Source organism: Mercenaria mercenaria, chromosome 1 (assembly GCF_021730395.1).
Source record: "Mercenaria mercenaria strain notata chromosome 1, MADL_Memer_1, whole genome shotgun sequence".
NCBI classification, from domain to species: Eukaryota; Metazoa; Mollusca; class Bivalvia; order Venerida; family Veneridae; genus Mercenaria; species Mercenaria mercenaria.
The window spans coordinates 49,830,782-49,853,412 of NC_069361.1; the positions used below are offsets into that span (position 1 = coordinate 49,830,782).

The following is a 22,631-nucleotide window of genomic DNA, read 5'->3' on the forward strand; positions in this document are numbered from 1 at the left end:
CACATGTATCACCAAGAATTATAAAAGATCCTGTTTGTCAGTATTGTGATAGAACATACCGGATCACCATAGAATAGAAACATCATACATGATATCGAAAAACTAGGTCAGTAAAAATAAGCTATTATTAAAGCAAAGAAAAGTCACATATCGAAAACAATTTCCATTTTATCCTTGATAAACATCAAATTTATCCTGTTTTATTTGTTTTAGGTGAGAATCAATTTTGTTATCTCAACTGAGGTTGTTGTGATTTCAGCTGTGACCGGGATCCATCACACATTTCCTAATTGAAAATACATAATTGAGCATGGACTGAGAGAAAAATTTAACTTTTTATCAGGCAACAGCCAAAATGTTTTACCGAAAGTCAGGTATATAAATGTCATACAAAGGGGTCGTTTGTAATAAACACAACAGATATATATCATAAATGTGCTGATAATTTCAAAGAAGAGCAAAATATATGATATGAAAACTAAACATGTAAAGTCGCTAGTGTGCCAATTCAGTTTACATAAACCCACGAATATAACGATTAAATGCATGACCATTATGAAACTTATTAGCTAAATAATTGCTCTGACCCATCAAGTTTCTGAAATATTTGATTTTATTTACAGTTCAAAATAACCAACAAATAATGAACAAACACAATCTACAGGTATGCTTATTTCGCCTAGTTTGCAACTGACCTGCAATTGGTCTGCTGAGCCCGTAATTAGACTGCCCGTATCCCTCTTTCCATGCAGTCTTCTTGTGGAGACAAAAGGCGGTAGTGTGATTTTAGTACAGATTCACGGGCTTCGCAGCCTGTACGATTTTGTTAGTTTAGTTCATACTAATTTGTTTCAGCTCGATTGTGATGAAAGCTTCAAGCTTATTGAAACCACTCTCGAGTCCGCTTCCGGAAAAGAAACAGTACTGTTGTCACATTAGAAGTCATGGTCGTTAGCCAAGTGAGACTCCTGCCCACGACCTCTGGCTTGAGCGACCTAAACCTTACCCACTAGACCACCGCTCCCGTTACGATTTTGTTGAGCAAAACGCACGATTGTTCTTGAACATGGTGCCCAAAAGAAAGTGGAGACTGTAGACCATTGAGAGCTTCGCAGAGCACTCAAACATGCCTGTAAGGTTGCTGCTTGCTTTGAAAATATCAGACAGATATTGAGCAGTCACAGCCCGGCCAATTTAAAGCGGCTGCACTATTTCCCTGCGGCGGCCTTAATATTGAAAAAACGATTTTCGGATGATTATATTTATTGCCATCTCATGCATGTTTTCACTATCTATTTTTTAAGAGAACACGTTAGACAAATTCCGTATGAAGCTTTCATCAAATGAACTGAATTTGCCTGAATTTCGTATATTCTCTGCGCAGTGTCCGAAAGGATTTGTCTCGGCATTCCCCTGAAAACCTATACATAAAAATATCTCGATGTAATGTGAACGCATATGATGTAGCCTGTAGCCACAAACAATGCCCACAAGCCCCAAAGAAAAATTCGTAGACTACTTATTTTATCATTCGGCACCAGGGTCAATTGTCAAAGGCTTTATTAGGATGAGACTCCTTACAGAATTATTATGAATTGCTGCACTGGATGTTTCTGTAATACAGTCTATAACATTAAACTTCGCAGAATTGAAGTCGCTAAAATTCCGTTATAGATAAATCTTGAAATCAAACGTCAAAAGAGAAACACACTCGGTGAAAAGACAGAGAACGCTAAGACTCTGTATGGATTGGTATCTTAGCTAACTGGTACCAAATCTGAAAACCCTCTGCCTCAAGGAGAGACTAATAATCTATTCGCCGAAATATTTGTTGACTTTTCATGACAAAAATCTCAAAAATACGTCAGTCCCTAAGTGAATACCAAAACTTTGAACCCCAAGTAAAAGATATACAAAATTTAAACATATTTACTGAATTAAATCAAGCTGAAGTGAAATCTTCAGAGTTAGGTATTTTACCAACACGTATTCTGAAATCACATGTAAATGAACTTCCGTCTAGTATAACTAAATTGGTGAATCTCTCATTACAACAATAGCCCGCCCGCTTAGCTCAATGGGTAAAAGCGTTGGTCTACGGATGTCGGGGTCGCGGGTTCGATACTCGGGCGGGGCGTATGTTCTCCGTGACTATTTGATAAACGACATTGTGCCTGATATCATTAGTCCTCCACCTCTGATTCATGTGGGGAAGTTGGCAGTTACTTGCGGAGAACAGGTTTGTACTGGTACAGAATCCAGGAACACTGGTTAGGTTAACTGCCCGCCGTTACATGACTGAAATACTGTTAAAAAACGGCGTTAAACCCAAATCAAACAAATCAAACAAACAAACATTACAACAAGGTGTTTTCCCTGTAAAATACAAGCAAGCAGTTGTTAGACCTTCGCTTGTAAAAACAACGGTCTTGAACTAGGGCTTTCCAATTATCATCCTGTGAGTAATTTATCATTTCTATCAAAACTTGTTGAGAAAGTTGTTTTTTACAGATTAAACAAACATGTAAATCAAAACAGTCTTTTGCCTAAGAATCAGTCTGCATACAGGAAATTCCATTCCTATGACATCGCTCTCCTTCAGTTGGTCAATGATCTTCTAAGTGGTATGTAGTGAAAGGAAGTCACGGCTCTTATTCCGACTGACTTAAGTGCGGCATTTAACACTGTCAACCACGACGTTTTTCTAGATGTCCTAAAAGCACAATATGGCGTGTGTGACACAGCTCTTCAATGGGTAGACTCCTATTTAAGGCCTCATACTTGTAAGATTAATATCAACAATGTATATTCATCAGACTGCCATCTTGAATGCATTATGTCCCAGGGCAGTTGCCTTGGTCCGTGGCTGTATCTCACTTATGCTGGAAATCTTTTTAATGTCATTGGTTTATTTTAGTAAAATATGCCTTACTGATATTGTGGGTAATTCGGAACATTTGGGTATTTTTCCTTCTTTGTAAAATCCTTTTTCAGTGGGGTCAGAGGTTTGTTATATTTATACTGATTGGTCCAATAAAGTTGTTTTGTTGAGGCCCGGCCTCTGTTTGTTTTTTTATAGTATTTGTCACTGTCGTAAGTGAATTTGACACGATCACACGTTTTTTCAATTAAATTTTTTGTAGTAGTTTGAGCGGGAAATAACAGGACCCGGACAACTTTTCAGTTTTTGTTATATAATTGAAAGAACATTTACACAAAATGTATAGAATTTTGAGTTAATTATAGATAAAATTTGCCTGCTGGCAAGTCAGGCTAGGAAATTGGAGACTTTTATTTCTGTTAGAAGGAGATTTGTGAAAGTTTACAAACCTTGTTTTCTTGATATTTTTGGAAGTGGTAGAACGTTGTAATTCCATGATATTTGTGTAGATTTAGATTTATGGACAGGTCAGTAATGTTTTCTGTTAAAATGGCCGAGAGGGAACAGAAGCGAAAGGAGAGAAAGGATTATAGGAAAATGCATGAGGGCATAGAACAAGACTTGAAAACTGAAGAAGAGTGTAAAGAGACAATTTCGTCTGAATGAGCTGGCATGATAGCGAACGGTGCGGAAAGTACGGTAGACGAAGTTGCGATTACTACCCCTGACGGGGCATCAGGTGAAGACAGGTGCTGTCTAAACGATAGTGAGAGTGATGACGAGGAAATGAAAACAATTAAACAACAATTACGAGAAGCAGAAGTGGAGAAAAAAAACGGCTCACCAAACTAAAACAGAAAGAAGACCTTAAAAAAGAACTGAAGCAAAAACAGGCAGAAATCAAATATTTGAAAGGTAGGCAGATTCATTCTGATACGTTTCCCAGTTACAGTCTTCCGACTCCAAAAGTAACTTTGGCTAGTAAATCGTCAAAAGCTGATGATAAATTTACGATTAACTCATTAAGAAATGATAAAAAATTGAAAAAGAAAGTAAACAAACAAATGTCACAATCGGGTCTTTCGGATCCAGATCTAGATGTATCTAGTTCGGACAGTTCAAGTTCGTTTACAGATACGTCTAGTAGTTCAGTAGTGGAGGATGTAAGTAGAAGTAACAGTAGTGAAGAGACAGATCATGATGATAGTTCCAAGAAAAAGTCAAGGAAAAATGCTAAAAAGTCAAAAAAATCAAAGTCAAAGAAAAAATCTAGAATAAAGGCTGGAAGTTCAGACAAAGTTAAACATGCTCAAAAATACCCTCACTCCCAACTTAGATATGAGTTTGTAAGTCAGAATATCAAACTTCAAGAATTAAATTTAAATTTATTTGTTGCTGGAGAATTAGATATCATTTCGGATAGGCAGATTAAGTCCAAAGAACAAAAAGATAGGCTAAATCTATTAAAAAAGATTCATGTATCTAAGTTCTGCTTATAATTTTTCTATCTCAAATCATATTATGCAGTAGTGTTAAGAGAAACAGAGCTAGGGGAGAAAAACTGGTCAGATGACTTTCACTATCTTGAAATTGCCATTCTAAATAAAGTTAGTATATCTAAGAATTCAAAGGTTAAAGGTAAGGGACCATATGGATATAATACAAAAGGAGATGAAAATAAAGATGAAAGTCATGTTTGGTTTTGTTCTCCTTATCAGAAAAATAAATGTGCCCATAAGACAGGTCATATTGTGGTTGTGAAAGGTCAAATGAGATTTGCACAACACATTTGTGCCACTTGTTGGCAGACAGATCACAAAAAATTGCAACATCCAGAAAGTTCTTCCGCCTGTGTTTATATGACTGCATGACGTTGGGATTCGAACCCAGATATTGTTTATGAGAATAAAATTGAAGATTGTTTCTTCTACCAAGCTTTTGTTATACAACAAGAAAGTCAGAAAATGAAGAATTAAATTCTAGTTCAAGTATTTCAGATCAATCAGTTAATTTGAACAAAAAGGTTTTCAGTAATCATTCAATTAAATGTAACATTTGTATGATGGTCAATAATAAATTGAATTTCAGGGAAGTAGGAGATAAAGTAGTAATGCATGTGTTAGTCAAGCAATCAGGCAAATATAATTACAATGGTTGCCGTTTCAGAGTTAATGATAAAATAGAAACTAATTATTTAAGACTTATGTTAAATAATTTTGATTACAAAGACATGTTGGTATGTGATTTCATAGAAATTGGTTTTCCCATTAGTTTCCAGCAGTTGAAAATAACTTACCTTTGCCCAAACCTCTATGGCAATATAAAAATTATAAGGGTGCTGAAGAATTTTCTTCACATATTGACAAGTACTTAGTGAAAGAAATGAATGAAAATGCAATTATTGGACCATTTAAAACCAATCCTTTTAGCATTAATTTGTTAATTTCACCCTTGAATACTGTACCAAAGAAAGAAATAAATGATAGAAGAGTTATTTTAGATCTTAGCAGTGCTACACAATGTGCTGTAAACAGTTTTATAGAGAAAGATTTGTATTTAGGTGAGAATGTTTCATTAATATTTCCTAAAGTTGATGATTTTGTTCAACTCATTCTTGCTAAAGGTCAATATTGTTTGTTTATTTAAAAAATAGATTTATCAAGAGCTTACAGACAAATAAATATTTGTCCTTCAAATTATAATCTGGTGGCTTACATTTGGAAAAAAACATATTTTGTGATGTGGTGCTGTCAATGGGACTAAGAAGTGCAGTTCAGATATGTCAGAGGGTCACTAATGCTATAGCATTTATTCTTTTATGTTTAGATATATCTGTTTTAAATTATTTAGATGATTTAGCAGGAGCTGAAAAAATAGCAAATGCACAGTTTGCATATCTTACATTAGGTCAAGTTTTGTCAAGAGCTGGATTACAAGAGTCCGTGAGTAAAAGTTGTCCCCCCTGTCAAATTATGCCATTTTTAGGAGTTCTGTCTAACACTGTTAAAATGACAATGGAAATTACACCTGAAAGGTTAGAGGAAATTAAGGAATTGATTACAATTTGGTTAAATAAGAAAACAGCATCTTTGAAAGAGGTACAACACTTATTAGTGAAATTAAATTTCATTAGAGTTAAACTGGTTAAGGGAGTTATATGAGAGAGACGCCTTACAGCAATCTCACATTCCTTCTGAAATTAAAAAGGATTTGCTGTGGTGGAATGAGTTTCTCCCTTTGTACAATGGGGTTTCATTAATGTCATTGGGCGAATGGTCTGAACCAGATCAAATATTTTCCTCAGATTCATGCTTAGAGAGTTGTGGTGGATACTGGGAAGGTAATTACTTCCATGTACAGTTTCCTGTTTATATTCTAGATAAAAAAAAATACATATAGGGGCATTAGAAATATTATCTTTAGTGGCATGTTTGCATTTATGGGGAAGAAATTTCAAACACCGTCGTATTATTATGTTATGTGACAATTTGTCTGTTTGCATTGCACTGAATACTGGTAAAGCAAGATATTCCTTTTTACAGTCCAGTCTCAGAGAAGTATGTTTTATAGCTGCAATTAATGAATTTGAGATACGTGCCCAACATATCCTTACAAGTGAAAACCACATAGCTGATTGTCTTTTCAGGTGGCATAAGAATGACAGTTATCAAAAACAATTTTTTGCGTTAGTAAAGGATGAAAATATTTCAGAATGTACTGTTGTTGATAATGATTTTGAGTTCGAAAATAATTGGTAATTTGTTTGTTTTCTTACAGAGTCACAAATTAGGACTTTAAAAGATGATCTTACAAAATCTAACAGAATGGCTTATGCAGAAGGATCCAGGAGAAATTTAAATACTCAATGGGAGTTATTTTTATTATTTTACACTTATTTTAAATTCTGTGCATTACCAGCAGATACAGAGACTTTGCAGTTTTATGCACAATTTTTAGTAGGTCATTTAAATATGTAGAATCTAGTATTAAAAACTATATTAGTGGAGTTAAAATCATGCCTTTACTCTTGGGTGCAAAAATTGAACACGTCAATAATTTTTATTAAATCTTTCTTTAAAAGGCATGTCTAAAACAAGACTTCATATGGTTAGAAAAGCACATCCAATGACTACAAATCTATTATTAAAAAGATATAGAGTACTTGATTTATCTTCACCGGATGATAACACGTTTTGGTATCTATTTTTGTTTGCCTTTATTCTATTGGCAAGAAAATCAAATTTAGTTCCTACTACCAAAAAGGAATTACTTAATCCTAAATTCTTATTAAGTAAGGATGTTAGAGTTACCTCCACTGATCCACTGGTCTTTTAATTACTATGAGGTGGACAAAAACAATTCAAAAAGGTGAAAGATTGCTTGTGGTACCTTTGACATGTATAAATGGTTCTCCTTTATATCCAGTGAAAGCTTATCATAAAACGATTGGATATATTCCTAGATCAATGTCATGCCCGTTATTTATTTTGAATTCTGGTAATCCAGTTTTTTATAATACATACTTAAAGAAACTTCGTTCAGTTATTGAAATGATAGGTCTGGACCCTTCTCATTTTTCAACACACTCTTTTAGGAGAGGTATGGCTACTTTAACCTTTCAGCAGAATCTTCAAGCCGACATCATTCAATTACTAGGCAACTGGAAATCAGATGCTTATAAGAAATATCTTTATTTTTCACTCACAGATAAGTTACGAATATCAAAATACATTTCTGATAAAATACAGAGTGAGGGTTATGAGCACGAAAATCTGTAACAGATGTGAGTTATTATGTCATGGATCAGAATCTTCTATCTTAAAAGGAGAAGATTATCTGTTTACAGCGGGATGATCAGACCTTCTGGACAGGTACCTTTGTCACTGATTCCATGTCATAAAGCTTCACATTTGGATGTAATTCAGTATCAAGGTCTATTTAATTATAACTTGTCAATATAAGGTAAGGCAGCAACAATAGGAGTAACTTTGTATTTGATATCATAATAGAATCTCATTGCATTTAAATTAAATATCAGGTCTTTAAAATAAATAAATAACTTGTTAATTTTAACATTATAAAGCAGTAAAAATACGAGTGAATATGTCATGAGTCAGTATATTCTATCTGAAAAAGAGAAGATTACCTGTTTACAGCTGGACGAGCAGACCTTCTGGACAGGAACTTTAGTAACTGATTTCGTGTCATAGAACCTCATATTAGCATTTCAGTCTTGTATTAATACCATACATACATGAATCGTCAGTTTAGAACAAGTGGATTATAATGGAGACAGAATTTGATATTACGACAGTTAAACATAATTATGTGTTAAGGTGTGTTTTAATTTAATCCAGAATTAACATAAACAATGAGTGATTGATCTCGTGATGTTCAGAAACAATGAATGACTGGAAATTATTTCATGGTGATCACAATTTATAAGTGATATTGTAGTGAACGTTGACATTTATTCAATAGAAATTTTGAATTGTATGTATATAATTTTACATATTTCTTCAGTTTTAGTCTTTTAGAGAGGCACAGACTTACGCTCCCTGGGTTGTGAGTGCAATTATTAAATAGATATATGTTTTCCATGACAATTTGACGAAACACATTGAGTCAGTATTCTTTGGTATGTCACCTCTAAGTCATGTGAGGAAGTTGAAATTTACTTGTGGATAGCAAGTTGGTGCAGGTGCAGAATACAAGAACATTGATTATGTTAACTGTGTATTGTTACATAATTATAGTACTATTGAAAAGCGGTGTCTCATCCACAAAACTAAATTTATCGTTTTAATGATAGTAAGTTGTATGTTTAAACGTGTTTAAATTGTAGTTTTTAGCGTACATTAGTTCATTACATTATTTATTATGTTTCTTCCGGACTGTCGCAAAGTGGTAATTGTTGGTGATTCAATCATCAAACGTATTCCACCAACAGGGTGTCACAGTCAAATCCTTTCCTGGAGCAACAATTGGCGGCAAAATTCATTATTTGTTAGAGAAAGGGTTTTTATCATTAAAGGGCTTCAACTGCATTATTTTACATGTTGGGACTAACAATATAGCTCGTAATTGCTCAGTTAGTGACATGTTAGCTGATTACACCAATCTTTTGGCTAAAATTCGTAAAATCTCACAGGAAATTCACATTATTGTCTCTTCAATCCTTCCGAGACCAGTAGATATTAAGCTCACGGAGAAAAATATCAAGGAATGTAATTAAATGTTGGACACAAAATTAGCCAAAGATTAGAATTTCAAATTTATTAAGTCTTTTAGACCTTTTTTACATTGTTGGGAAATCAAACACCATTTTTTGCCAGATTAGACGGGGGCTTGCATCTAAATTTGGACGGTTTAGCTAGATTGGGTCATTTCTTTCATAGAGTCATTTCCACTTTGTCATGTTAATGACTTCTAGTCATAGTTCTGTATATTGAATAGCACTATGTTCTGAAAATAGCTGTAATCATCTTTATCATTTTTGTCATTTCAGTCATTCATACACCGTACATTATTCTCGATTCATTTTGTCAGATAAGGCAAGGTAGGCGAATGTTAGTTACCTAGTTTTGCATCGCCATTATTTAATTTTTGATTGATTTATACTTATTATATGCTTCATGCTGCATGATTTGATTCAGTGCAGAGACATGTGTCTAAAAACATTTGACGTTTAGCTTTTATGCTACTTAGTGGTTTTATTTATGAACAATATAATAGCGGCATAGTGAAAATGTCATATCCTTTGCTGCATTGAGTAGTCAAGTCACATATTCTTTGTTTAGAAAGACATTTAATTGTTTGCCTTTTATGTTGCCTTCCGAATGCTTGTTTCATATTTCATTTTTAATTAATGTTTTTTGCATGTTGTCCTCATTCTGCTTCGTTTTAGGCATTCGCCTTTTATAGCTTATTTATGCTTCATTTTCATTTGCTTGTCTTTTTGCTTTATTTGGCTGTAATTTGGCGGTTAAGTGGATATTCATAAGAATATCAATGCTGATCATAAGTTTTGTTCTATTATATTTCCTTATACAACGTGTGATCATTGAATTATGGCATTGAATTTATTATTATTATCTTATAAGTGTTTTTCTTATTCTCAATGGAAGGGGAGATAATTGGTTTACTTTCATAAATTAAAATATTTAATTATCGAACATAAATTTGCCTTACTGATATTGTGGGTAATTCGGAACATTTGGGTATTTTTCATTCTTTGTAAAATCCTTTTTCATTGGCGTATACTGATTGGTACAATAAAGTTGTTTTGTTGAGACCCGGCCTCTGTTTGTTTTTTATAGTATTTGTCACTGTTGTAAGTGAATTTGACACGATCACACGTTTTTTCAATTAAATGTTTCCCACCCACCCACCGTCAAATTTGCAGTTTTGTTTTTAAAATTTACGTTTTTATCCTGATGTGAAGTTGAATAATTCATAACTTACATTGTAATGTCTTTTTGCAATTTGTTTAATTAGTAAGTGCTGTATTAATAATTTGTTGAGTAAGTTATGTGCTGAGAAATATTGTTTATGCAAAATTATGTTGATTATGTATGTTTTTCATAATGTGTCCGGAAATAAGATTTGGCGGTTAAGTGGATATTCATAAGAATATCAGTGCTGATCATAAGTTTTGTTCTATTATATTTCCTTATACAACGTGTGATCATTGAATTATGGCATTAAATTTATAATTGTTATCTAATAAGTGTTTTTCTTATTCTCAATGGAAGGGGAGATAATTTCAAAATCCATATCAGTCTACGATTTTGCTGATGATCATATAGCAAATAAAGCTTTCGTCCTACACCTGTTTCCGTAGAATTACAAGCAATCGGAGACCTAAAAAGGTGCGCAGTTATAATCAATGACTGGGTGAATAAAAACAAACTGAAAATTAACACTTCAAAAACTGAATTTATTAAGTTTGGTAGCAGCCTCAAATGAACGAATGTTTTACAAATTCCATTAACATGGATGGTGATGATGTCAAACGTGAAAGCACACTTAGATATCTCGGTGCATTTCTTGGCGAAACCTTGAACTGTAAATCGCAAATGTCGTACAACCATATTGAATTACCTACGAATTTAGAACATCCGAAAATACTTAACAAAAGCAGCCACTGAAATTTTAGTTTTGTCTCTAATTATATCATATCTGGATTATTGCAATGCCATACTGTATAGTGTAGCTAACTGCGAGGTGCGTAAGATGCAACGTATTGCGCAAAACTTGTCCTTAACAAGAGGAAATTTGACAGTTCTAAACAAGCATTGTATCACTTACATTGGTTGCCGGTGAAAGCAAGAATTGAGCTCAAAATTCTTTCTTTCATGTATAACTGCCACAATGGCAGAGCACCTTACAGAGTATATTTCTAGTAGACAAGGTTTGAGATCGTCTGAAAATTGTGAATGTCGTTATGTTGTTCCATACAACAAGTGTAAAACATTCAATGATAGAAGTTTTTGTACTGTTGGTCTAAAACTTTGGAATGAACTGCCGTTAGAACTATGCGAAAGTAAGTCACTTGACACATTCAAAAACAATCTTAAGACACTGAATTTCAGAGATTTCGCGGCATTGTTTTAAATTGTATGCCCCCGAAGGGAGGCTATTAGTTTTCAACTGTCCGTCCGTTCGTTCATTAGTTCGTTCGTTCTTTCGTCACAACATTAACTTTTTGCATGAAGGTACTTTACTCGCGAACCACTGCACCCAGGACCTTCAAACTTCACATGCTGATAGTACTTAATGAGTACACGACTCCTATTGACTTTAAGGTCATCGGGTCAAAGGTCAAGGTCACCAGGTCAAAGGTCAAGGCGCTGCGGGGGCATTTGTCACCATTAGTGACAGCTCTTGTTTGATAACTGTTTATCATGCGAAAACAACAGGTGACAGTTCTTAAAATTTTGTAAAAGGTTTTACATATCAACATTTATATTTCCAAGGCTTGTTTATTAAACGCACTTGTTGGTGTGGCTCAATGGGTAGCGTAGTGTATAGTTTCTCTTTCTTATACAGTATATGATGGTACCATTTACCGGGGGGTGGGGGAAGGGGGGTTGAACCTCTATATGCAGCTCGTCAAATCATTTTACGGATTTTTGTACTAGACTTACGTTCTGTACAATAAGTTTTGTTGTAATAAGTTTGGTGTGGATTACAAAAAGAGGAGTGGACATAGCTATGCCTACTTTAAAATGACAGAACCTTGTGACTTTAAAGTGTTTCAAGGTGAATTACAAACTTAATACATAAAAACAAAGATATATTTACAACACGATACATTGAATGCAACAACCCTTGTCAAATGCAACACAATCCTTATCAAATGCTTATACAGAATTAGCAGTATAAAACTTATTTATATACATACCAATAAAAGTAATACAATACAGTGGATTTAAAATTTAGCTTAAATTAACTTTACTAGGCAGTATCCGGAATTTCGGTAGATATAAAAGGCCTATACCTCTATGCCCCTCGATCCCCGTCATATGAAACAAATGTGGCAATTAACAATGCATACAATATAATAAATCAGTATCTAAAATGAAATGAAAATAAGACTATTAACAAACAATAAACAGAACTTTCTTTCTGGTGCTTTTGATCTTTCTGAAAAAGAAAGGAATTTTCCGCGTAATGGTCATGCCCGACATAAATTGCTCTTTGATTTTGACTTTGATTTCTTTGCTGATAACTTTTACTAGTAAAACTTCTTTTTTTTCGTTTGTATTAATACATCTGATGCCATCATTATAGGCCAGATCAAACATTGAAAACAATATTGTAAAATTTTGCAAATCGAAAGGAAAAAATCATCATTACAGAGGCCAGAAGCTATGATAACAAATGTGTACTAAAAATAAAGAACTTGACAAATCTGCTTTATACATATATATAATCTTATTTATGAAACACATATTATTATATTTGTTTTGGCGGAGTCTGGCCGCAACTTCCTTATGATATTCAACAACCGAAAAACACTGCACTCAACAACTCATTTGGCCCTGGTAACAGAGACGCGATATTTTAGTTTCCTTCCGGTAACTAGCAGCTTTTGTTGAATGGGCACTGGTAACAGATACCCGAAATGACAAAGTTAACTGTTTCATCACTATATATATCACTATACAAAGATTCTTGTACTGGTGGAGGTACTTAACGGCCACCCATTGTAATTCTTCAGTGGACGGAAGTTGCGACGAGGATTCGGAGATCGCTGATCGGCAGGTACCTGAAATACACAGAAAACCGCAAAAGAACCAAGAAACAGAATTGGGACAAGGGTGGGCGGGAAATTATTTAAGCCCACTCTTTCAATTTAAGTGTTAAATCAAACGCAAAAGACTTATCTATTAATAACCAAAAATGTCGGGTGATCCTGTTGGCAATTAAAAGAACCTAACTGACATACATTATATAGAAAGACAAGAAGGTCGACAAACTACCTTAAGTGTCTAACAATGCACAAAAAACCCAACTTACTTGTAATTTAACACTTCAAGATAGCGATCATATTAAACGGGACGGTATTGGAATGAAGTGAAATGAAGTGAGTCGGAAATGTATCGGCGATTAAGGTAGATAATAACTTCTAATTATTTTTATCTCTTCCTTTAATACCATCGTCAACTTCTATAAATATGTGTTAATTGCACTAATTGAATAAGGTTTTGATCGTTTTAACTACGAAATCCTTTCTATTTGTAATAAACTATTATACAGAAAATTACAAAAAGAAAAGAATTAATGATAAAGTTAATACAAGTGATTAGCACATTGTAAATTAGTGATGATTTGTTGCCAGTATCAGAAGTGTTAGTGGCATTAACAGTTATTTCTGTTTGATCATTTTAGCCTTTCATTCAATAGCCACTCTACATTTTAAGTTCTACATGTAGAAATATGGTTAATTAATCCCCCGCCGTGGCGGAGGGATTATAGGAATGGTCTGCGTCCATGTGTCCATGCGTCCTTCCGTCCGTAACAAAATCGTGTCCGGTCCATATCTCCTAAACCCCTTGAAGGATTTTCATGAAACTTAAGTCAAATGATCACCTCATCAAGACGATGTGCAGAACCCATGAGTCAGCCTTGTCGGTTCAAGGTCAAGATCACAACTCAAGGTCAAAGGTTTGAGCCTGCCATTTTGTGTCCGCTCTATATCTCATAAACCCCTTGAAGGAATTTTAAAAAAACTTTGGTCAAATGATCAACTCATCAAGGCGATGTGCAGAACCCATGAGTCAGGCATGCCGGCTCAAGGTCAAGGTCACAACTTAGGGTCAAAGGTTTTGAGCCTTCCATTTTGTGTCCGCTCTATATCTTCTAAACTCCTTGAAGGATTTTCATGAAACTTGGGTCAAATGATCACCTCATCAAGACAATGTGCAGAACCCAAGGGTCAGCCTTGTCGGCTCAAGGTCAAAGTCACAACTCAAGGCCACATGTTTGAGCCTTCCATTTTGTGTCCGCTTTATATCTCCTAAACCCCTTAAAGGATTTTCATCAAACTTGGGTCAAACGATCACCTCATCAAGGCGATGTGCAGAACGTATGAGTCAGCCATGTCGGCTCAAGGTCAAGGTCACAACTGAAGGTCAAAGGCTTGAGCCTTCCATTTCGTGTCCGCGTAATATCTCCTAAACCCCTTGAAGGAATTTTACAAAACTTGGGTAAAATGATTACCTCATCAAAACGATGTGCAGAAATTATGAGTCAACCATGCCAGCTCAAGGTCAAGGTCACAACTAAGGGTCGAAGGTTTGAGCCTTCCATTTTGTGTCCACTCTGTATCTCCTAAACCACTTGAAGGATTTTCATCAAACTTGGGTCAAATGATCACCTCATCAAGAACTCATGAGTCAGCCATGTCAACTCAAGGTCAAAATCACAACTAAAGGTCAAAGGTCTCAGCTCTGTATCTCCTAAACCCCTTAAAGGATTTTCATGAAACTTGAGTCAAATGATCACCTCATCAAGACGTTGTGCAGAATTTATTAGTCAGCCATGTCAGTTCAAGGTCAAGGTCACAGCTAAAATCAAAGGTTTACCCTTTCACTATCCATAACAGTGGCGGGGGATTTAGCTGTCTTTCAGACTGCCTTGTTGTAGAGAGTTTTAAAGTTCCCAAAGCGAAATGGTACTCATTGTTTAATATAGGCATTACCATATTTTTTATATCCCATTAAATATATATTTTTACAGTTCCTCCGTTACGGTAGCTATTATTAATGTTTATTAAGCGCATACTTTTATCAAGACTTCGTATATGTGGAGAATAGATTATGTTTTGGGGTTATATACCTTAAACCTTTTAGGGATAATGGCTGTTAGATTTGTATTACCTGTTTAGAGATTCAAGAGACCATTCCAAAATGTGTAAGTTTAGATACTTTTTAAATAAAAAATAAACACGCCAACCTTTGAAGATTTTAGCGAACAGAATTGCAAAATTTGTATGAAATGATGAAGACACGCCACCTTTAAATAAGATTACATAAATGTAAGAACTATTTGAGATTCATCTAGTCGGACAATTTTACTAGCCTTCAAGTTACCTTATTGTTTGAATTATACACATACAGTTATATATTGTCCGGAAGTATTGACCCGGCACTGAATATTCCGTTCTCGGTGTCCGAACCTAAATAGCGATACAAATGTATAATTATTGCATATATATTTCTTAATTAGTTTAATGGGGCCTCCGTGGCCGAGTGGTTAAGGTCGCTGACTTCAAATCACTTGCCCCTCATCGATGTGGGTTCTAGCCTTATTCGGGGCGTTTAATTCTTCATGTGAGGAAGCCATCCAGCTGGCTTACGGCAGGTCGGTGGTTCTACCCAGGTGTCCGCTCGTGATGAAATAATGCACGGAGGGGCACCTGGTGTATTGAAAAGGAGTTATCTGCCCTTGAAAACGTCATTTTTGGGGGAAATGCCGTTTTCAAGGACAGATAACTCTTTTTTTGATATCGGTGACGTATGATTTTTATTGCATATTTTTGTTTCTTAGATGATTGTCCTTAAATATCCAAAGTTTGAGGAAATTCTGTAATTTGGAAAATTTTCGCCCCAAATTCTAGCATACGTCCTTCTTAATAATTATGTAAACAATTATTTACATTATTGATTTGTAATCATGGTAATGAATTATAGGCTAGTCAGGAAATAAAGCATGATATAAATTTTAATCAAAATCTGCGCTTACTAAGTAACAGAACAATATATTTATAAAGTGTCACTTTTTTATCTGATATCCTTTTAGGTGTGCCCATTTCCTATTTGAAGTATTTAACACGTCAACAATGATATATTTAAGGCGTAAATAAATGTGACACTCCTTTAAATGAATCGTTGTGATTTAAATATAGCGAATGTATGGTAAGTATAAATCTTGATAATAGTTTAAAAAAAATAATGATATTTTTGTTTTTTTACCATTGTAATCGTTTCAACAGTTTCTATTATCAACTAAGATAATAAAAAGAGGTTCTGTTAATCAGTGTTATCAAACATAACATCGCCGTGTTATCTGTGTGTTCTATCTTTGATCAAAAGAACAATTAACTTCATCAACAATGTTAATAATTATTTTATACTTTTGGTACAATCAGTCATGTTTGCGAATCGGTGATTAAACTGAAATGTAAAGATACCACATGGACACTTAAACATCTTTTATAGTTGTTTATCTAATACTACGTTTTTGTTCAATGTACAAATACACATACATATAAGAGAGTTTTAGTTTAAGATTAGATTATTTCATATACAACAGGACTGCATTAAAAGTTAGCCGTTCTTCTCCTTTTGTTTTTATCACAGTCTTGTCCTTGTTTAGTTTAACGTATGTTATTACACATATATTTATTATGATGTCTATTTATAGTTGCAGGGTGTGCCTTGTAGTTTTCCAACATTGCTGACAAACCGGTTCACACCGCATTTCTTTAAGCCAAACCCCTCCTTGGATTGTATTATTTTCAATCCGTGGCGTCGTATTTTAATATTTTAAAGGATAATCAGTTATAATTAGATAATATAATGAATGATAAAACATATTTTAATGATTTTTATATTTCGTTTATACGTGAATTGTAAAAGTATACTGGTGAAACTTAAATTAAGTCTGACTCAGATAGATTTTCCAACATAATTTGATACATGTTTTAACTGGTTGCCGATATACATTGACTAATATTTAAGTTAAATCTTTTCAGATGGAATCCGATCGGGTCGTTGTGATTTTTATACATATTTCGGGATGGTTCATGTGTATGACATTGATAATTTTTACCAGTCCATGTTGCTGGTTTAGAAAATGTAGAACAACGACAAGTGTACATGAAATCAGAATTACCAAATAATCTGGTAATAAGTGAAAAACGTACATTTAAAGTGCTGAAACAGCCACAGGAGTGTTCGTATAGAGAGTTGAAAAAATGTCATAGCAACGAGAATATGCACGAGACTTATTATGAAGGATGCTATAGTGATGTGTGCTCATTAGAAAACTATTTTTGTTTAAATATCCCCAATGGAAATTCAATACATTTGTGTGGACAAACTTACCCTTAGAGTAAACGTAAGTTTTCATTACATAACATAGAAACCGTTTGCAAGTTTTTGGAATATTTATTTTTTATATCTTAGGAACTTTATTTATAGCTTAATCTTACTGTAAAGTAACTTGTGAGGCGAAATATGCATCGGGAGGTCTTTCCAGGCCCCATCTTCTCGTAATACTAGGTTCAGTACGCTGTTATCGAAGTTCCTTTTTATAGTAAATAACTAAATCAAATAAGTGCCTAAAGTTTATTATTTTCACAATGACACAGTTTATGATACATTTGTTTTATATTTCTAGGATACAGAAATATAGCGGTTCTTGATTCAGCCGTATCCGAGTATGCTGATGTGTATAGAATAGAATGTCCAGTTGGCTACTTCCAGGAAAACAAAAGAAACGCCTTTACTCCCTGTGTGAAAGATGAATCCATAACTGTCGTTAGGAATTCCACAAATCAAATACCAGCTTTATGGAGATGCAATTCGCAGAAAAATTACTGCAATACCCATGGTGTCATCTTTTTCACATTGGGTTCTGTGTGGACGCAAAGTACCATCTAAAGATAAAATGCAGTTCAACAGAGGAGTTGATGCCAAGTACGTAAACACTTTGTGTACCATTAGGAAAAACATTGTTTAGTATTAATTACGTTCAGAGTTGTAAGCATTAAGTTTGTTATTTTACACAAATAACATAATTTATTTTACACAACATATTAAGTGTCAAAACAGGTTTACCGAATAGACAAATATGTAGGTATTGAATGAAACAATTGCTGTATAAATAAAAGTGCATTTTGTATAACGTAGGTTTAAACAGGGGCTTGTTAGGGAACTAACTGTACTTTTGTTTGTGCGTGGGTGTCAGAACAACGGAAATAGCCATTATAGACTTTGAACGCTTTTTAAGCATAGTGTTCGTGGTGTTTGAACTCAAAATTATGTTTTCTCTAAGACTTGTGTCTGCGTATGTCTGTTATATCTTTCGCTTATTTCGTATTCATCGATTTCAAGAGATTATTTCGTTTTCATTCATGAGAGTACAATAATAGACATAAGCAAACAGAATATGTAAGGCCTGAGAAATTCTTCCTCTTCGGTGCCATATCGGATGTCATTGACTTCAAATGTATTACCCTTCGTTATGGAACGCCGCAGCTGTCTATGTCGGGACATTTCATGATATCATGTCAAAGTGTGGTCTTAACTTGTCAAAACAGTGTCTTATTATGTTAAAAAACTATGTAATCATGTCAAAGTATTGTGTTAACTTGTCAAAACAGTGTCTTATTATGTCAAAAAGCTATGTTAATATGTCAAAGTGTGGTGTTAACTTGTCGAAACAGTGTCTTATTATGTCAAAAAGCTATGTTATTATGTCAAAGTGTGGTGTTAACTTGTCCAAATAGTGTCTTATTATGTCAAACAGCTATGTTAATATGTCCAAGTACAGTGCCATCTTGTCTATAGAGCGTATTATTATGTTAAAAAAGCTAGACAAGATTAAATGATACTTTAAGAAGATAACATAGCTTTGTGACATAATACGACACTGTTTTGACAAGTTAACACCATATTTTGACATAATAACATGACTAGTTAACATAATAAGATACTATTTGGACAAGTTAACATCACTCTTTGACATGATAACATAGCTTATTAACATAATAAGACACAGTTTTGACAAGTTAACACAACACTTTGACAAGATAACATGACTAGTTAACATGATAAGATACTATTTGGACAAGTTAACATCACTCTTCGACATGATAACATAGCATATTAACATAATAAGACACAGTCTTGACAAGTTAACACAACACTTTGACAAGATAACATAGCTTTTTAACATAATAGCACGCTGATCAGACAAGATCACATGGTATTTTGACATAATAACATAGCATTTAACATAATAAGACACTGTTTTTACAAGTTAACACAACACAAGATAACATGTCTAGTTAACATTATAAGACACTATCTGGACAAGTTAACATCACACTTTGACATAATAATATAACGTATTAACATAATAAAACACTGTTTTGACAAGTTAACACCACACTTGGACAAGATAACATAGCTTTTTAACATAATAGCACGCTCGGTAGACAAGATTACACGGTACTTTGACATGATAACGTAACGTTTTAACATAATAACACGCTCTGTAGACAAGATCACATGGTACTTTGACATAATAACATAGCACTTAACATAATAAGACACCATTTCGACAAGTTAACACTACATTTTGACATGATAACATCGCACTTTGACATGATAACATAACATTTTAACATAATAAGACACTGTTTTGATAAGTTAACAAAACACTTTGACAAGAAAGCATAGCTTTTTTACATAAAAGCACGCTCGGTAGACAAAATCACACGATACTTTAACAAGATATCATGGCTTTGTAACATACTAGTAGTAGTAGTAATACACTCTGCAAACAAGATCATACTTTGACATGATAACATAGCTTTTTAACATAATAAGACACTGTTTCGACAAGTTAACACCACACTTCAACATATTAATAACATAGCGTTTTGACATAATAAGACACTGTTTCGACAAGTTAACACCGCACTTCGACATCATAACATAGCTTTTTGACATAATAAGGCACTGTTTCGACAAGTTAACACCACACTTTGACAAGATAACATAGCTATTTAACATAATAAGACACTGTTTCGACAAGTTAACACCACACTTTGACATAATAACATACCTTTTTGACATAATAAGACACTGTTTCGACAAGTTAACACCACACTTTGACATATTAACATAGGTTTTTGACATAATAAAACACTGTTTCGACAAGTTAACACCACACTTTAACATAATAACATAGCTTTTAAACATAACAGCACGCTCAATAGACAAGATAACACGACACTATAACAAGATAACATAGCGTTTTAACATAACAAGACACTGTTTTGACAAGTTAACACCACAGTTTGACAAGATAACATAGCAATTTAACATAATAGCAAGCTCAGTAGACAAAATCACACGACACTTTAACAAGATAACATAGCGTTTTAACATAATAAGACACTGTTTTGACAAGTTAACACCACAGTTTGACAAGATAACATAGCAATTTAACATAATAGCAAGCTCAGTAGACAAAATCACACGACACTTTAACAAGATAACATAGCGTTTTAACATAATAAGACACTGTTTTGACAAGTTAACACCATATCTTGACGTAATAACATAGCTTTTAAATATAATAAGACACTGTTTTGACAAGTTAACATCACGCTATGACATGATAACATCAAATGTCCCGACATAAGACAGCTGCGGCGTTCACTTCGTTGTATATGCTTGGAATCCCATTTTGGTCATCCTACTTACTCGAGGTACCATTGCCATTCTCCCCCGAAATACTTTTTAAAAGTATGGCGTGTTCATTCGTAATTGACAAAATGTTTCGTCGGTCTATCGGTCAAACTCAAAACTCATTTGTCCTAACTTAAAACCAAGTCGGCCTTACTTTTAACTAAATCGGGCTAATTTAGAAACATGTCGACCAAACTTAAAACCATGTCGGTCAAATTAAAAAACAGTTAGCTTTAACCTGAAACCCAGTTGGTCTAACTTTAAACCCAGTCAGCTTAACTTGTAACCAGTCGGCTTAATTTCCAAACAAGACAGGCCTTTATTTAAACCAGACTCCCTAACTTAAAACTCAGTTTGCCTAACTTGAAACAAATCCGACCTACTTAAAACGGAATCAGCCAAACTTAAAACCCAGTCGGACTAATTTGAAATTTAAAAAAAAACACCTAATAAAAATCACTTCTAAGTAGATATATGACGATTACGAATATAATCTCTTTCAGACTGCATCTGCGTTCCAAAGTGTCGAGCGGGTGAAGAAAGGGTTCGGGAAGGAACCAACATATGCAGATTAATAAGTGAAAGGTAAATGCATAGGTAACACAAAATGTCTTTTAAGAATCTTCTAAGAATTATAAAATGGTGCATTATATGAGATGCACAGCCCGAATTCGTTTCTTTGTATGAGTCGAAATACATATAAGAAATTTTCCAGACATACCGAGGAATAAAAGATTGCTTATTCGAGAGGCGAACGTAGTGCAGGAGCAACACGAAGATTCTTCTTACGTCGGGGCTAGGGAGCGTAAGGAGTGCACCTCTTATGAACAGACTCGCTCAAACTGAGTCTGCTATTATTTGCTCGGTTATGGTCTATGCTTCCAAAAGGTCTTCTCGTGGATTTCAGTTTTCACAGAATCCATTACTCGTTATGAACCGGCATGTGAGTAATAACTGATTAAGTGTTTATTTTCGACCTTCTGGAGATTCATTTCATAGAAGGAATAGTTAATAGTTTCGTTAGTTTTCCTTTGTACTGCAATCTTACTAGGATACGCGGAAGTTTGATACTTTGTCATTTTAGTAAAATTTTCCATACAGTTTTAGGACTTTATTCTATCGCAAAAGCTCAGTTTCTTTAGTATTTCGTATTTATAAATGAATACAGAATTCTTCTCCATTAGTGAACAAATATCATCAAATTTTTAAAAACATAATGGAATCTCCGCTAAATGTCTTGTAATTAAAATATAATAAGACCATGTATGTCTCAAATTTGATGAAAACTACATAAATTTGCTTTAGAAAGATTTTGGCTGGATGAAAAAATAAAAATAATACTCAATGAAACTTTGCAAAATGAAATAAGTCATGGTTTGGGTTGCGTGACATTTAAGGCACATACGTCTATATGCTTCCCACACGTAGTGCGCACATAAAATAAATAGGATAGGACATAGTTTGCATACTTCAGTATACAATGAATGAACTTTTGGGTTTTAAATTATAGAACGCATGTCATGTTTCATATTGCATTTGGGAAACTTCGGAAATTTCCGAGCCGGTCCGAGCCTCAATTTTAAAAGAAATAGTGATTGTATAAAAGGCATGAAGCGTAAGCGAAATAATAAAAATATTTATTTCACTTTTACAAAGTTGAGTCGTTTGAAACATCGCCGAAGCAACAACGATTATTTTTTTTCCGTTTTGCGCATTTTGCGCAATATATCAACGAAAATGACCCTAAATTTTGACTA

The 22,631-nt window shown here is 34.1% G+C and overlaps 1 long non-coding RNA gene across 3 annotated transcripts; it reads left to right on the forward strand.

Annotated features, from left to right (window-relative positions):
- The first annotated feature begins 13,152 nt into the window (after window positions 1-13,152).
- On the forward strand, window positions 13,153-22,400 carry LOC128558248 (uncharacterized). 3 transcript variants are annotated; one of them, XR_008371563.1, is made up of 5 exons: window positions 13,153-13,500; window positions 16,190-16,305; window positions 17,145-17,509; window positions 17,792-18,090; window positions 21,378-22,393. It is a non-coding gene; the product is annotated as an uncharacterized LOC128558248 (long non-coding RNA). The 3 variants fall into 3 exon arrangements; XR_008371562.1 differs by lacking the exons at window positions 13,153-13,500; window positions 16,190-16,305 and having other exon boundaries at window positions 16,312-17,509; window positions 21,378-21,459; window positions 21,590-22,400; XR_008371561.1 differs by lacking the exons at window positions 13,153-13,500; window positions 16,190-16,305 and having other exon boundaries at window positions 16,312-17,509; window positions 21,378-22,400.
- The last annotated feature ends 231 nt before the right edge of the window (window positions 22,401-22,631 follow it).